Source organism: Spermophilus citellus, assembly GCF_964194105.1.
Source record: "Spermophilus citellus genome assembly, chromosome: 14".
Taxonomy (NCBI): Eukaryota; Metazoa; Chordata; class Mammalia; order Rodentia; family Sciuridae; genus Spermophilus; species Spermophilus citellus.
This window is the reverse complement of record NC_138194.1, coordinates 102,381,171-102,399,372: the sequence shown is the minus strand read 5'-3', so window position 1 is coordinate 102,399,372 and position 18,202 is coordinate 102,381,171. Positions and strand designations below refer to the sequence as shown.

Here is an 18,202-nt window from a genome sequence, read left to right as displayed (position 1 = left end):
ACCCCCCCCATTTTAATTATTTTTAATATTTATTTTTTAGTTGTAGTTGGACCCAATACCTTTATTTTATTTATTTATTTTTATGTGGTGCTGAGGATCAAACCCAGGGCCTTACAAGTGCTAGGCGAGCGCTGTACCCATTTTAACTTTTCAGAGACACTAAGTTCAGACCGTCCTCCAACATTGCCACCATGTATCTCCTCCCTAGTCCCTAGTGCCACACCTCTACTTCCTGTCCCAGTGAATTCCACAACTCTTGGCACCTGGTGATAGTTGGGCCACGTGGAGTTTGTCCTGTGCTGGCCTTCTTTTGCTTAGCGTGTGTCCTCGGGGTCTTGTACTGCAGCAGTCAGAATCTCCTTCTGTTATAGGCATGTGCCATGTCCTGCTTGTCCATTTTCCCATCAGTGAGCACTTGGGTTGCTTCCACCTTTAGGCTACTGTGCACAGTACTGCTGTGAACATAGAAATACAAATATCTATTAAACCACCTGTTTTAAACCCATTGGGTCTCTATCCAGATGTGGAATTGCTGGATCAGATGTAATTCTAACTGTAATGTTTCTTTTCTGTAGTGGGCATTGAGTCCAGAGCCCTGCATGTGGTAGGCAAACGCTCTGCCACTGAGCTACACCCCAGCCCTAGTGTTGCTTTTATGAGCTGCCATACTGCTTTCCACAATGGCTGTACCATCTAACTTTCTTACCCACAACCTAAGGGCTCCAGTTTCTCCACATCCTTTCCAGAACTCTGTTCTCTGATAGTAGCCATCCTAATGGGCCTGAGGTGGTATCTCATTGTAGTTTTGATTTCATTCCCCTATGATTAGTGATGTTGAGCATCTTTTCATGTGCTTCAAGGCCATGTGTATGTCTTTGGAGAAATGTGTATTCTAGTCCTTTGTCCATTTTCAGATTGGAGGTTGATGGTTTTGTTATTGAGTTAGTATTTCTCTATGGTTTGCAGATATTCTCTCCCATTCTGTGGGTTGCCATCTTACTTTGTTCATAATGTCTTTAGTGTTCAAGTTTTAAAATGTCTTCATCAAATCAGGCTGTCTAGTTTTCCTTTGCCTGTGCCTTTGATGTCATATCCAAGAAACATTTCTGATGATGGTGCTGTGAAGCATCTGCCCTACATCTTTTTAAGTTTTTTTTAAATATTCTTTTTTAGTTGTCAATGGACCTTTTTTTTCCTTTTTTAATGCAGTGTTGAGGGTTAAACCCAGTGCCTCACACATGCTAGTGAAGCGCTCTACCACACTGAGCCATAGCCCCAGCCCTACCCTGTGTTTTCTTCCAAGAGTTTTTTAAAGTGTTAGGACTCACAGTTAGCTCTTCAATCCATTTGGAGTTAATTTTTGCATATGGTTTAAGGCAAGAGTCCAGCTTCATTCTTTTGTATGTGGATATCCCATTTTCTCAAGCTGAAAAAACTGTCCTTTCCCCATTGAATGATCTTGGTACCCTTATCAAAAATCATTTGAGCCAGAATGGCATATGCTTGTAATCCCAGTACCTTGGGAGGCTGAAGCAGGAGGATCACAATTTCAAGGCCAACCTTAGCAATTTAGCAAGTCTCTGTCTCAAAATTAAAGAAAAAAAGAAAAAGCTGGGAATGTAGCTTAGAGGTAGTGTGTCCTTGGGTTCAATCCCCAGTGCCCTCCAAAAAATCATTTGGCCCATATATGCAAGGGCTTATTCCTGGGATGTCTATTCTATTCCTTTACCTGTTGGTCTTTGTTGATGTTAGTACCACACTGATTTGATTGCTGTTGCTTTGTAGTCAGTTTTTTTTTTTTTCAACAAGGTTCATTTTATTGTTTTTATATATGGTGTAACATTGGTGATTCTGATTATAATACCATTTAATTAAGATGAAACAATGAGAATACAAGTCAGCAATACAACGGGTAAGCATGTTAATAAGCTACTTTATCTTCTGAAATTCACTTACCAAAATTAAATTGTTTATACATACAATATATCTAATGTACTATTACTGTATTCATTTATTCAAGTAAAAATATCCACTATGGGTCAGGAATCATTTTCAGCCTAGGGATGAATAGGTGAGTGAACAAAACAGAAATCCTGTCCTTACAGAGTTTCACAAAAGATCATATAGCAGATGTCTTTCTTCCCCCAAATTGTAACATGATGTAGCAACACATATATGAAGCTAATTGTGGATTTGCCTTCATTCTCTATTCTTCACAGAAAAAGAAAACTTTGCTCTGAAGTAAAGGTATAATCAAAGATTATGTTTTTGAAAGTATTTTGAGGTTACACTACAGTATTATATGATACCCTAAAAATGCTGTACTTTAAATAATGTAGCAATGAAATTTCAACAAATAACCTTTACTCTTAGGAATATGAGAAGAGCTCTGTGTGCTGATCCAAATATAGCTGGAGTAAACAGAGGCCAAGACCTTCAAAAATCGCATTTTAATAGACAGAGATATTGCAAAAGTAACCACACTCAAATATATGAAATGATGAAAAACATTTTAAATTCAGGAAACATGGTATATAATGCCAGAAGGAAGTTTTCAAAAAAGAAAAAAAAATCTTATTTTCCATAATTTTTTTTTTTTTGGCACTATGGATTGAACCCAGGGGTGCTTAACCACTGAGCTACCTCCCCAGCCCTTTTTTTTATATTTTATTTAGATACAGGATCTCACTGAGTTACTTAGGGCCTCACTAAGTTGCTGAGACTGGCTTTGAACTCTCAAATCTCCTGCCTCAGCCTCCTGAGCCACTGAGATTACAGGTGTATGCCACCACGCTGGGCTTATTTTCCATAATTTTGATAATATTAAACTCAACTTACAGTGAGATTGTGTAAGGATAACATCACCCAAATGGTACTCATGGCTGCCCATTGGACTCTGCTTCTAGCTTTTGAATCTTTTTTTCTAATATCAGTTCTACAGAGTCTGACATCAAAGCACAGGAATTCTAATCAAAAGTCAATACTGGGGTCTGGGGTTGTGACCCAACCTTTACTCTTAGGAATATGAGAAGGGCTGTGTGTGCTGATCCACAGGTAGCTGGAGTAAACAGAGGCCAAGACCCTCAAAAATCACATTTTAATAGTTATTGCGAAAGTCAATGGTAGAGCACTTGCCTAGGATGTGTGAAGCACTGGGTTTGATTCTGAACACCACATTTAAATGAAATAAATAAAGATCCAACAGCTAAAAAATAAATAAAAATAATTTTAAAAAGTCAATACTGGGGGCTGGGATTGTGGCTCAGTGGTAGAGTGCTCGTCTGGCACTGGCGGGACCTGGGTTCGATCCTCAGCACCACATAAAAATAAAATGTATTGTGTTGTGACAATCTACACCAAAAAAAAAGTCAATACTGTATTATAATGATAATTATCAAGGAATTATTATCAATAGAATTTGATGAGGAAATGTGTTTCATTATGACTTTTTAATATTTCATACCTATCATTTCACAACAAAGTCCATAGTTTCTATTGAGATATAAATTTTAAAAGTCGCTACTGGAGCCACAGCCATCACTATGGTAAGAGAATTTCCTCTACCAAACCAGCTCTATTTATACTGTGCTACATATTATTTTAGTATTTTTATTTTATTTTTATTTTAATGTGGTGCTGAGGATCAAACCCAGTGCCCCAGACATGAGAGGCAGGTGTTCTGCCACTGAGCTATAGCCCCAACCCTGAGTGACACTTTCTGCATATCTATGTTGCAGCATCTAACAAATGGAAAAGGTTTCTTTTCCTAAGGATTTCACATTCTAATCGAGGAAGATATACATTAAGTAAACAACATTTTAAAGTTAGAACCTTAGGGCTGGGGTTGTGGCTCAGCAGTAGAGCGCTCGCCTAGCAAACGTGAGGCCCTGGGTTTGATCCTCAGCACCACATAAAAATAAAGATAATGTGTCCAACTACAACTAAAAAATAAATATAAAAAAGTTAGAACTATAATCAGAGTTAAATGCTATGAAAAAAATCTCTCAGGTTGAGGGGATAAAAAGTGACAGAACTCTACAGCAGCTGAAATGGTAAGAGGACTCCTCCTTACACCCTTTGTTCTTCCTTATATAGGTGCACACCTGAGTCTGCAGGGTTTCAGAGGCAGCTTTCATTTTAGGAGATCTATGATTTTTTCTTCCAGTTGTGTTCCCTTTCCTTCAGGCCTTATTATCTCCTCTTGTTGAAATCTTTTAAGGTTCTCAAACTTGTCCTTTAACTCTCTTCCAGCATCTTTAAGTGTGTTTCTTTCTCATTTATTCGCTGCTTAAACCTGTTTCAATCTTCTTCCCTTTGACATTGAACATAAAACTCTTATCTTTTGGCTTCATACAGCTCTTGAAAAGTAACTGTCTTGTTCTGGTCCCATGTCTGTAAAGCCTATTTCCTGAAGTTGCAGCACCTATAACATTCAGAGTAATGACAGTGGGTTTGTTCCTTCGGGCCTTCCATATTGGTACAAAGAAGCATATTCCAGAGCTTCACAAAGTCATAGTGATTTTAATTTTCCATCTGCAAAATTCCCCAAGGGTAATGATGGCCTCTGACCATCTTTTTTCCAACTTTTACCTCATCCATACTCTACCACAGCAAAAGGTAGCAGTCCATTAGTCAAAGAGTTTTCTTCAACTATAGCTTCATCATCTGTTGTTGGGAACTGATATATTTGGATGTTATTGCTAATCAATTCATTCATCAACTTACTCTTAAACTTCTGTAAGTCATTTTTACAAATTGTATCTGCCTCAGCAATCAATGATATCATATTCACCTTATTGTCAATGTTCTTCATTGTCAATAGATCAAAAGGTTTCAGAGAATGTCCTATAGGTGAAATGAAGTAAAGGCTCACATGGGCATGAGTATCAAGAAAGAACACTTAATCATCAGTTCTTCTTGAAGAAAGGCCTCAAACTGAGCATCTGTGTCGTTGACTACTGGTTGGTAGCTCCCTGAGGAGCAGCATTCCTGCTGCTTGAATCCTGAGCCACCAAGCAACTAGAAATGCAGCCTTCCTCTGACCTGCCATCTTGAATCCCCTGTAGTCAGTTTTGTAGTCAGAGTCTTTGAGACCTCCAGCTTTGTTTTCTTTTCCAAGATTCTTTTAATTGTTCAGAATTCTCTGAGGTTTCCTACAAATTTTAAGATGGATTTTTCTATTTCTGCAGAAAACATTGACTAAAGTGTAATTTTAACTGGGGTATGGTGGGTGTGGAAGCAGGAGACCAGTTAGGAGGTAGCAGGGGAGGGAATGAATGGTGCTTCTGAGATAGCACCAGACACAGAAGAGCCTGGACAGAGTTAGCAAGTGTTTGGATGATGAAATCAGTAGGACTTAGTGATGGACTGGATATGGGTGAGGAGGGAAAGAAAGAACCAGGAATGACTCCTCGGCCTGGAGTTGGAGCAAACAACAGTGTCCATTGCTGGCATGGAGAAGACAGGAAAATGAAAAAGGTTGATGGGTATTAAGAGTTGCACAGAAGACACCAAAGTCCAAGATGACCATGAAATAGCCAAGTGGAAAGTTCATGTGTGCGGCAGACACCACAGCTTGGCTGGGTTAGAAATTGGGTGGCGCAATCTATTTTGGGGCTGGAGATGTGGCTCAAGCGGTAGCGCGCTCGCCTGGCATGCGTGCGGCCCGGGTTCGATCCTCAGCCCCACATACAAACAAAGATGTTTTGTCCACCAAATACTAAAAAATAAATATTTAAAAAAAATTCTCTCTAAAAAAAAAAAGAAATTGGGTGGCATTCAGAGCCACAAGCCTGGTAGGGTGGCCAGGGAAGGAGAATAGCCGGAGTAAGGCAATGCCGGGAGCCAGGTCCACCCTGGTATTGCTCACAGGGGACAGGAGGAATGGAGTCAGCACAGGCAGCATAAGCTCTGGGGAGCAGGCTTGCTGTAGTCGCCATGGTGCCCATGCATGAAAATCAGAAGGAAGCCAGGAGCCAGGCCTCTGTAGGCCCGGGCTGAGGTTCTGCTGCTGCAGTAAGGCATTGGAGCAGGCAGGAGACTAGTTTATGAATACTGTCATTTCCACTAGCATTTGGGCTTGGAGACCCCATCTACCTGATCTAGCTTACTATCTCCCTGGCAAAGTCCTACATACTCTGTCATGCCTCTCCTCCTCCCAAAGACTTGCCTCCCCTAGCAGGCCCTAGGACTGCCACCTCTCTTATACCGGCCTGTGCCACTGTGGTCTGTCGGTGAAGCTGGAGCTCCAGCAGCCTGTAGAGCCCTTTTATTCATCTTTGTTTCCCTGAGCCGAGTTTGGAATCTGAAACTGAGAGATTAAGGGGTAAGTTTAAAAATATATTTTTGCATTAGGGTCCTAATTTCTATGTCCTGGCCATTATTTGTGTAATTATTTCAAATAACAAAAGCTGCCAGATGCAGTGGCACATGCCTGTAATCCCAGTGACTTGGGAGGCTGAGGCAGGAGGATTTCAAGTTCAAAACCATGGGCTGGGGATGTGGCTCAAGCGGTAGCGCGCTCGCCTGGCGTGCGTGCGGCCCGGGTTCGATCCTCAGCACCACATACCAACAAAGATGTTGTGTCCCCCGAGAACTAAAATAAATAAATAAATATTAAAAATTCTCTCTCTCTCTCTCCCTCTCCCTCCTCTCTCACTCTCTTAAAAAAAAAAAAAAAAAAAAGTTCAAAACCAGCCTCAGCAATTTAGTGAGATCCTGTCTCAATAAAAAAATTGTTAAAAGACTGGGGATATGGCTAACTGGTTAAGCAATCCCTGGGTTTGAGCCCTGGCACCAAAAAATAATAATAATGAAATAAAATAACAAAAGCTAAAAACACAGCAGATGTGAAAATAGGATAAACACGAATTTGAAAATGACAACAATAGCTAAGTGCATTCACTCCTGCATTCTATACTGAGGGAGTGGGAGCCCATGATAGCAGCCCTGGGCCAGTTGCTGGTATATGCACTCTGCAAGAAGAGATCCAATGGTGTCTATCTTAGATAGAGTGTATAACTGTAATTCTCACTGCTGCTGGCAAAGTTATATGGTATAGAACCCTTGGGGAACAGTTAGCATGGTAACATCCTCTTACCATGTTACCCAGCAACTCTACTACTGATATTCACCCAAAGAAACTAATACCATGTCCAGGGAGAAGATTGTCACTGATACATCAGCTTTCTTTACGATGGCCAGGAACAGAAGCACCCGCATGGGCTATTAACACCTGTGCTATGCGCACTCAGTGCGTCAGTGACAGTGACACTCCACAGCAGAGAATTAGTCCACAGAAATCTGGTGCACAGAAAACTGTTTTCTTATTATCTTGGAAGCATTATGCAAAGGAAAAGAAGCCAGACCCAGAGGCAGTCACACTGCACGACTCCATTGTGTGAGTTGCTAGATTGGCTAAACTAATGCACAGTGATGGAGAACAGATCAAAGTGGCCAGCCAGTGGGGACTGGCACTGGCTGCTGAGGGCACGCAGGAAACGCTCTGTATCTTAGTTGTGGTGATAGTTATAGGAGCATATGCATTTGTCAAAACTCATTAAATTGCCTATTTAAAAGGGATGTCTTCTACTGTATGAAATCATACCCCAGTGAGGTTGATGTAAAAGAAGAGGCACAGTCCCTGCTTTCATGAAGCCCGTGAGTGAGGGATGTAATGCAAGTAATGACAAGAGTGCATGTGGAGTCAACACCTGGGGCAAGTGTCATGCAGGGCTCTGCGGCCTCGCAGAGGAGCCTGAGGTTGGGCTAGCTCCCCAACTAGGAAAGAAGCCTGAGCAGGCCTTGGTTTATCAAGGGCAGGGTCAGGGCTGCTACTGGAATGGCCTTTGCTAATGCAAGAGTTCCATGGAGCCAGACAGCCCAGGGAGAGCAGAGTTCCTCCCTAGAGATGACTCTGACTTGGGACTGATTGCCATCTACACCGTCACAAACTGTTTTCTTATTACCAAAGCAATGCCTCTTGAGTACAGATAGGAAAAAAAAAAAAAGAGAGAGAGAGAAAAAAAAAAGCAGACAGGCAAAAAGAAGAAACTCTGACTTCACTATATCCTGCCTGCATGGATCTCTGGTGTGCATCCCTCCAGACCCTTCCTACTGAGGGGGCCTTGAACGAGAAGCAGGGATCAGAGGGAAGGGTGCTTCCGACAGGAGAAGGAACAGCTTGCATGAAGGTGGGGTGTGAAGTGAGGTCCCACTGCGGTCACATGGTTCCTGCTTCCCCAGGGTCTGAGTTAGTCCTCACTAGAGAGAGCCTACCACACAGAGTGAATGATGGGGGTTTGGTTACCCATGTGGAGGTGAGGGAGAAGGGGTTCAGGAATCCAGCTCCTTCCACTCCCCAGTGATAGGATGAACCCAGGGCCTGCTGGGCAACTACTCTACCACTGATCTATACCCCAGCCCAGGAATCCTGCTTTGATGTAGGAATTGAACCATAGTCCCCATGGGTCCCTACCCTCTGGCTTACAGAATTTGTCTCTTGATTCACAGACCACAAAACTCTTAAATACCGCATCAGTGATTAGGCTTGGAGATGTTTTTCAGGAATTAGCCCCCAGGGTGCCCATGTGCTACCCACATGGCCAGACTCCTCTCCAGGCAGGGCCTGCTAAATATCTCCTTGTGTCACTAACACTCTGTTGTCTTTCTGGTGATGTGGCCATTACAGCAGTGGAAACCATTGAGTTTCTCATCTGGGGCTTGTCCCCTGGGCCCGAATGAATGGCCAGCTGGCAACCAAGAACATCCTAGTGTGGAAGGTCCCAGCGCTTGGGCAGGAGCCTGGCCTGGCCCCCACTTTGTGCTGCCCCTCTCAGGCCCAGGTTCTCTCCGCTGCAGTGTGGTCCAGGGAGGACCAATGGTTGCATAAAAGCTGACCTTTGGCAGAGTCCTCCCCACTGATCAGCCTCCCTGTGACCCTCCTGGACAGCTCAACCCAGGGGAAGGCCTGTGCCCTCGGGGACTCCCCACTTAGCTCTTCAGGCCTTGTCTAGCCTTGGCTCCTGATCTCGCGCTGGCCTCCTGGAGGCTTTTTTTGTGTGCCCAGTTTCATTATTTCCCACACATGGTTTGTTAAAAATTTGTTCAGTGACACTTTTTAAAGCAAGGTAAGGACCATGGAGGTAGGTACAGAGTCCACTGCCACAGGGGTTTGTAGCAGAGGAGGGAGATTGGGCTCCACTCCAAATCCCGTAGGGGCAAGTGGAAATTTATTGTCAAGAAGCAAGTGGGGTCAGAAGATGGCTAAGGGGAAACACTGGGGGTGAGGAGGATTCTGGTCTAACTGTCCTAACAGGATTCTTGCTCAAGGCAGGCCAGGGTGACCTTTAAGTGGTGGGGGAGGAGGAACAGGGTCAGGTGTTGAAGGTGATCAGATATGCAAGGTGGGGGTGGGGAGTCTTGCTAAACTGAGTTAGCAGGGATCTTGTAGCTCTACATTTCACAGGCCGGTGCAGAGAGCTTGCCTAAAGCTTAGCCATGCAAGGATTATTTGTCAGGTTTGCCGGTCCAAGCCAGTTGCTTTAGCTCTCTGGGCCATCCTTTCTCCAACCGTAAAAGAGCAGAACCCATTTGCAGGGCGTACAAGAATTCAACCAGCAGTGTGAAGAGGCACCTCCAGCAGCACCTGGCACAGAGAGTACAGTAGGTAAACGTCTGTCCACCCATCATTCACAATCTCACTCTGTGGATAGAAACCGGAGTGTCTGTGCAAAAGGTTTTCTGCCGGAAAGGACCCTTTGAGCCAGCTAATTAACAAAGGCCCTTTCATTTTCCAGAGTGTCTGGCTTGGATGACAATTGATACTGTCACCCCAACACTAACCAATCACCTCAATCCCTTCACAAGGGAAGGAAAAGGAACTATCCAAGTGCTTGTTCTATGTCATTTTATAGACTGGGAAACAGGCTGGGAAGGAGTCACCTCCCTTAGTGACAGACAGGTAGGTTGCAGAGCCAGAGTTGGAGCCCCTCCATGTGTGTCTCAGGTGCAGATTGGTTTGCTTAGGATTTACCCAATTAAGTTTAGATTTCTTACATGATGAGATTTTTAGCCCCTTAGGAGGATCCTAGTGTTTTAAGAGCAAAAGCTTATTAAATTTTTCAGGTGAGCAACCCTCTTGGGACTCCTTTGCCTTAATTTCAAGCAACAGAAGTTCAAATAACTACAACTAGCAAAGCACATTCAGGAAAAGCTGATCAGAAGCAGAGAAGGCACTACCGCCCCTCATAAACAGGGAGGAGCCATTTGCTTTTCTCTCTCTTCCCACAGGGCCTGCATGAAGCTTCAGTCCCAGTGCTGGGAACCTCATTCAATGCTCTGAAAAGGCATCCACTTTGGCTGGAAACACATCATCTCAGTGTGGTCACCCTTGTACAAGCTTCTGCAGATTAGAAACAAAGCAGTAATTCCTTAATGATTGTGGCTCCCTGGGTAGGGCCTCATTCATGCCCTGCTGGGCTGTGCATATTGTACTAACTAGAAAGCTATTAGCAGTATGTAGCTAAGGCCTTAAAAAAGTTAAAAAAAAAAAAATAACCAAACAAATGGGGACCCAGCCTTTGATCCAGACTGTGCCTCTGGGAATTTCTCTAAGAAAATAATTTGAAATTTTTAAAAACATTTTACTCAAAGTGATTGGGTGGAAGGTACAATGGGACTATTATGTGAGAAATAAAACTATGTCTTGATCATACCACCTTGAAGTTGCCTGATCTTGTCTGATCTCAGAAGTGCTGCAGGGAGGGGCCTGGTTAGTGCTTAAACAAGAGAAATAAAATTTTAAACCTTTTTAAATGATGTTTACACATAACTTTTAGCAGCATGGGAAGTGGTTTGGTTAAATGGAAAAGTAGGCATAGTTATATACACACTATGATTACAATTGTATTAACTGGAAACTCAGGCTAGGGAAAATATGGAAGGGCATTTAGGAGATAATTCTGCACAGGTCTCAAGTTTCTACACACCTTGCAAGCAAAGGTACAGACAGCCTCTGCTCCAGATAATCTTGCAAGGATTTTTGCATAGAGGACAACCTTGAAATTAGAGCTAGTGTCTCCATCTGGAGCAAGGCAGGTTGCCTGCTGGGTGGGTAACAGAGATACCTGGGACAAAGTCAACTTTGCATACATCTCATTATAAAAGTTTGGGGTTTCCTAAGCTCAGGAGTCCTCATCTATGATGCAAACCTACTGAGGCAGCTGGGCTACTTCCACATGCCCGTGGACATGGGGGCAATTCACATAGCCATGCAGCTCACAAGTCACTGCTGCGAGTAATAATGTCTCTGAGCAGGACTTGGAGTCTTCTGTCAGCATATGTGAAACTGTGGCAGACAAATTGTGGATAAGGTAAAATATCAGAATTTCATGAAAAATCAGGCAACATTAACAGTGGTTAAGTCTGAATCACTGATGCCATTATTCTTTTTAAGTGTGTGTGTGTGTGTGTGTGTGTGTGTGTGTGTGTGTGTTGGTGCACATGTTAGGGATTAGATCAGGGCCTCCTGCATGCTAAGCAGATGCCCTACCACTGAGCAACACCCCGGCCTATCTTCCTATTTTTTTCTACTTTTTAGGCTTTTTTTTTTTTTTTTTGTACTAGGGATTGAACCCAGGGGTGCTTAACCACTGAGCCACATCCCCAGCCCTTTCTATATTTTAAGACAGGGTCTCACTGAGTTGCTTAATGCCTTGCTAAGTTGCTGAGGCTGGCTTTGAACTCGCCATCCTCCGGCCTCAGTCTCCCAAGCTGCTGGGATGACAGGTGTGCGCCACCACACTGGCTTAGGTTCTTTTACTCTTATTTCAGTCAGAATACTGTGTTTTTACAGTGGAAACAGTATACAATCAATCTTTGTCATAGATTCCATTTTTGCTAAAGTTTGTTTGTATCCCCACATTAGTGCTCGTGGTGTTTTTAGATCATTTCTGGACCTGTACATGCATAGGATAGTGAAAACTTTGGGTCACCAGATGAGCATATTCCAGCTGAGATGAAGCAAGGCCACCCTCTGGCCTTACTGTTTCAGCTGTCATACCTGAAACAAGTATCCTTTTTGCAGTCTCTTTAGCACCACATTTTTTGCACTTTTGTGCTTTTGTTGGAGATTTTCGTGTTTATAAGGGGCCCCAAGAGCAGCAGCACTAAAGCACTGTCCAGGGTTCCTGGGTGCCAGAAGGCTGTGATGTGCCTTATAGAGAAAAGCTTGGATGAGCTTCATGTTGGCCATATGAGTTTAATGTTAATTGACCGTCTCCTTCATTCTTGTGAATCCTAGTCACTCATTGTAAAGGAGCATCCTGCATCCTTAGCAGGCCTCGCAGGGTCCCCTGCCCTGCTCACTCTGCTCGGCCACAGCAGGCCTCTCCACAGCCTCATGCCTGCTGGAGATGGTGATGTTAAGGCACCAGAGGCTGCACAGCTTGCCCAGAGGCACAGGATGGAGAAGCAGAAGAGAGAGGATTGAAACTGGGCCTCACCACCTCCAAAACCTGTCTGCTGTCTATGGTAGCCGCAACCTGGAGAGGCTTCCTGCCTTTTTCCACATCCTTCCAGTTCACGAACTTCACTCTATTTAACTCAACTCCCCCGCCCCTGGTATGGCTTTGTGCCTTCTCATAGCTGAACTGCAGCCACTGTGTCATTACAAAAAAAAAAAAAATGGAAATAAATTAAAATGTTTCCATCCCACCCCAACTTAATGACTCTCCCATTGGTAAATCCCTCCCAAGCTTTTTCTGTATGCAGAAAAACACTTTCCAACTTGGCATCCTGCTTTTTGCTTATTGTTTAAGTGTTTTTTCTTGTTCTTTGTAGGTTGTTCCTCATTTCTTAGACTAGTAGGAGGAAATACATTTAATTGCTAGCAGTGGTTGCGGTATAGTAGTCCAATTCTAGAATATTTTTCTTCTTTCCCTCAGTTTCAGATTTCTTATAATTAGTTTTTTTAAAATAATTTTTTAAAGAGAGAGAGGGAGAGAGAGAGAGAGAGGAGAGAGAAGAGAGAGAGAGAGAATTTCAACATTTATTTTTCTTTAGTTTTCGGTGGACACAACATCTTCGTTAGTATGTGGTACTGAGGATCGAACATCTTCGTTTGTATGTGTTGCTGAGGATCGAACCCGGGCTGCACGCATGCCAGGCGAACGCACTACCGCTTGAGCCACATCCCCAGCCCTCTTATAATTTTAAGATAAAAATATGGCTCCCTTGTCAGTCCTTGCTAGTCAATGAATTCTCAACCCCATGCTGTGTGTGAGTGTAGATTGCGTTTGGCGTCCTGGCCCATGTTTTATGAAAGATGTCTTCATGGTCACCCAAGGAGGACACCTGGGGGTTTTCATTCTGAAGGGAGATAAACACAGTATAAATTCTTCCCATGTCTCAGGGAGGAAAAAATGTCCTGAAAGTTTAGTAGCATATTGATGGAATTTCAATCACATTTGGTTATCGACAGCCAAACCAGGAACTTGCCTGGATCCTGCTGCCTGCCCACATAAGAAATAGGCAGATGATGGAAAAAGGAAAATGACGTTTATGCAGCTTGATCAAAGTGGGAAGAAGCAGCTAGATTGCATCTCCCCTGGTCCTGTAGGAGCCATTGCCATTTATGGAAACAAAAGCCAGGTGATGCACACTTGTAGACTTAGTGAGGCTGTGCGTGGCTGGAGAAGTCAGCGTTGGCCTTCCCAGATCTGCTCTCCACACCGGGGAGTTTATATTCCCACCGCGAGGAGGTTCAGAAGCTCTCTGCTTAAACTCTCCTGTTGATTCATCCCCCCTTTTTTTGTTGTTGTTAATATTTATTTTTTAGTTGTAGTTGGACCTAATACCTTTATTTTATTTATTTATTTTTATGTGGTGCTGAGGATCGAACCCAGGGCCTCGAACGCACTAGGCGAGTGCTCTGCCGCTGAGCCCCAGCCCCAGCCCCAGCCCTGATTCATCCCTTTGTCTTGAGGAAATCCGGGCTCCTGTCACCTGTGTGGCGGTTCACTGGGTGGTGTGTACATCCCACCAAGGAGCTCTGAGCATGAGGAAGCCAGAGGCTTGTTTCTGGAGGAGGCAAAGTCTCAGTAACTGCCTGCCCCACCTCAGGAGGACCTAGGGCTCCTCTGCATGAGAGCTCTCCATAACTTCTGCCCTTCATTCTGGTGTTTGGACTCGTGGATCCATGAAACCCCACTCCCATCTTGGAGACACATCCTGGGACATCACTGATTATCTGCCAAGCATTGTGGTCCTGTGTCACAGCAGACTTGTCCCATTCTTTGATCTCATTGGCCCCACATTGGATGGAAACTGTCAGAAGACCCCCCCCCCCTTTAGCCTACAGTAAGCAACAGAAGGTATTAGATCAGTTCTTAGGCAAATTCATCTAGAAGTTTACTTTCAAGAATTTTAATGGGCAAGAACGAATACAAAACATCTTCTAAGAGCAAAGCACAGCTGTGGAAAATGCAGCCTGGAAGACTTTCATTTTGAGACGGTTCTCACTAAGTTGCCACGTCTGGCCTGGAACTCACAGTGCTCCCGCCTCAACCACCTGAGCTGTAGGATGATAAGCGTGTGGCCCCGCACAGCTCAACACCCCTTAATGACTAGTTCTCTTCTTCCATTATTTCATGTTTCCATACTTTCTTCTCAAAGTTATTTGAAAAGAAAAATTAACCAAGAACTTACTTTACAGGTCTCCTGACGTTTTCTAGAATGATTTCAAGTTATTCTCACAGAACTAACTCATAGGACCTTGTACGCTGGCTTTGGAAAATAGGACACCTTCTAGACCAGGAGCTGTGAAGCTCCTGTTTTTTGAAAAGTGGCACATTTTCAAGTTTGATACAGCACCTGGTTCCAGAAAATCCAGTCCAAAGGTGGCCTCCCATAAGCTGGTCACCAGGTCCTCTCATTTCTTAGGGCATAAAAAGCCCCTGCATCTAATATATTTCCTGAAAATCCAAATGCATGAAAATATATTAGTAAAAGTTATGTGCTGTGCTCTGTGCTCCTAAAAATAAGGCAAAGAAAATCCATTCTGTAGAGTAGATTTGTGCAAAGGAACATCATGTCTTTATTTCTTTTTTGTTTTTTTAAAAAGAGAGAGAGAGAATTTTTTTTTAATATTTATTTTTTAGTTTTCGGCAGACACAACATCTTTGTTTGTATGTGGTGCTGAGGATCGAACCTGGGCTGCACGCATGCCAGGCGAGTGCGCTACCGCTTGAGCCACATCCCCAGCCCCATGTCTTTAGTTCTATCATTGTTTTTGAGAGAGAGAGGAGAGAGAGAGGCTTTTTAATATTTATTTTTTTAGTTTTTGGCATACACAACATCTTTGTTTGTATGTGGTGCTGAGGATTGAACCCGGGCCACATGCATGCCAGGCAAGCGCGCTACCACTTAAGCCACATCCCCAGCCCTAATTCTATCATTTTTAAAAAATATCTTTTTAAAATTTTTTAGTTATAAATGAATATAATACCTTTATTTTGTTTATTAATTTTTATGTGGTGCTGAGAATCAAACCCAGTGCCTCACATGGGTGAGACAAGTGCTCTACCACTGAGCCCCAGCCCCAGCCCCAGCCCCAGCCCTAGTTTTATCATTTTATCTAATCAAAGAAAATCAACTTGTCTGTAAAAGTAGTCCTGTCAGATTTGCACTGAAGAATGCCTGTTGGGACTACGGATGTGGCTCAGCAGTGCTTCCCTAGAATGTCAGAGCCCTGGATTAGATTCCCCAGATCTGTAAAAAAGTAAATAAATAATTAAGAGTACCAGCTAGCTAGAGTCCTTCTTATATAAATCAAGATTAATTACCATCTGAAAACAAAGTTTAACATCACATCTTATAACATCTTTAGAATGAAGGTACATTTTACAGATTGTAAAAATTTTGAATACAGGCTACAAGAATTAAGGGTATTTTTACCAATTAAGAACATACATATGTATACTTAAATGTGATTGTAAACTGTCATAATGCAAACAGTACAACTGAGAAAACTCTTAAGCTAGCCAGTCTTACACATATTTTTTTCCTAATTTTTAGTTGGAGATGTTCATGATACCTTTATTTTATTTATTTATGTGGTGCTGTTTTATTTATTTATTTATTTTTATGTAGTACTGAGGATTTAACCCAGTGCCTTATGCATGTGAGGCAATGCTCCACCACTGAGTCACAACCCCAGCCCTCTTACACATATCATGTCAGAATCTTTAACCATTGTCTTGAGTTAGAGGATAAATAGAGTAAGTCTGCCCCTTTTTAATTATAGAAACACAGCTCATGTTATCTAAAGTGACTACAAATGATACATAAGGTATTTCTATGTTATATGGTGTCTTTTTTTCCCCCTTTTGTGTTACTGGGGATCGAGCCCAGGGGTGCTCTACCACTGAGCTACATCTCAGCCCTTCTTATTTTTATTATTATTTTTTAGATAGTACCTCAGCTAAATTGCTGAGATTGGACTCAAAATTGAAATCTTCCTGCCTTCGCCATCTGAGTTGGTAGGATTACAGGTGTGTGCCACCACTCCCAGTGAATTTACTGGGCAAAAACAAAGGTGTTATTATTATATAGAAAGTTTAGCAATTTAGCAAAACAATTTAGTTCCCTTTAAAATATGTTAAGACAACAATGATTTGTAGCATTATAACAGGACTACCAGATTTAAAAAACTTTTAGAGTATTAGTATCAATAAAACTTATTTCATTATTGTAAGAATAATTTGTTTAATCAGAGTGATACACCAAAGAGAAACTTTGGAACAAATTAAGATTTGAATAAACCCTAACTCTTGTAGGACTTAATTTCTCTTTTAAGCAATAAAAAAAACTAATAAAATCAATAGAAGGCATAAAATCTTTGTTTTTTTTATAACTTTGCTAAGAGCAGATCCTCGTCCTTAAACCCTAAATTTGTGTTTCCAAATATAAAACACTCAGTTGAGGCCAGGTAGAAAATTTATATCTTAAAGATTCAGACCTGTAAACCTTGAGTAACCAGTTTTTATTATCAGAGAGGGAAAAAAAAGTCTCAGAGAAAACCAAAGCTTTTAATCAGACAAAACAAAAATTTATAATTTTTGCATTCACAATCAAAAAGTGAATTTGCTGGGCTCAAAACAAAGTGGTTGTGGGTAAGTTTCGTCCATTTTTTGGACAGAGGCTTATCTGATGACTTATGTTTGGGAAAATGTAGCTAAATTTCTGTCCTTGTAGCCATCAAATTTTTATCTCTGTTAAGCTAACTGTCAAGCGACTAAGCATATAAAGTAGTTGCACTAAATCAGAGCGCACTTATAGATACACAGGCCATGCCATACTCCAGACTCTGGGGAGCTCCAGGATAGAATTAGTGCTTTTTATTTTTTCAGCAGAGATATCCCAAAGCAACACCCTAGTTCTCCACTCCTCTGCGCATCTCTTCCAAACAAACTGGCACCATCAAACAGATGACCCCTGTCAGAGACAAGGCCAAATTTTCCTGTTAAACAGTTCAAGAAAGAATCCCAAATTGTATTAAATAGTCCCAGAGGACAGGAAAGAAAGGATGAGGATCTGTGTGACTGCTTATGAGACCAGGGCAACCAGACTTTGGGCAGACCTGTTCCTTAAAATTCCCTTTTCCATTTTATCCAAAGCAGCAGAGGATGGTCAACACTGGTCAAGGGGAAGGAAAGAGAGTCTTGAAATGAAATCAGGTCTTACATCTGCGGGGTGGTTCCTTATCAGTTCTGTTCCTGCAGGGGGGCGGTTACCACAGAAGGCAGCCTAGTCTAGTCCAGGTCACGGTCATTATTGGCAGCAAGCCAGGGGACCTGCCTGCGTCCCAGCTGCTGGTGTCAGCCACCTGCCCACAAAAGAAACAGGCAACTAATGTACAAAGGAAAAATGAATTTTATGCAGTTTGATCAACTGGGAAGAAGTAGCTAGATCCTCTGCCAGCCTCTAGAAGAGGTTATAATTCACAGAAACAAGAGCCTGTGACACACACACAGATTAACCAGGCTGTGCTATGTTGGTGTTGGCCTTCTTGGCATTTGTCCTCAGCCTGAGGAAGTTCTTATTCTCAGCTTGAGGAGATGCAGGAACTCTGTTTCAATCTTTCCCAGGACATTTAATAAATATAGGGCCACCTTGAGTTTCAGAAGGCAGGGACCATTTCTTG

At 42.6% G+C, this 18,202-nt stretch overlaps 1 pseudogene across 1 annotated transcript; it reads right to left on the bottom strand.

Annotated features, from left to right (window-relative positions):
- Positions 1-4,004: 4,004 nt before the first annotated feature.
- On the bottom strand, positions 4,005-5,939 carry LOC308633526 (septin-14-like; annotated as a pseudogene). The gene is made up of 2 exons: positions 5,870-5,939; positions 4,005-4,973 (listed from the first exon to the last, which is right to left on the bottom strand). The product of its transcript is annotated as a septin-14-like (transcript).
- Between the last annotated feature and the right edge of the window lie 12,263 nt (positions 5,940-18,202).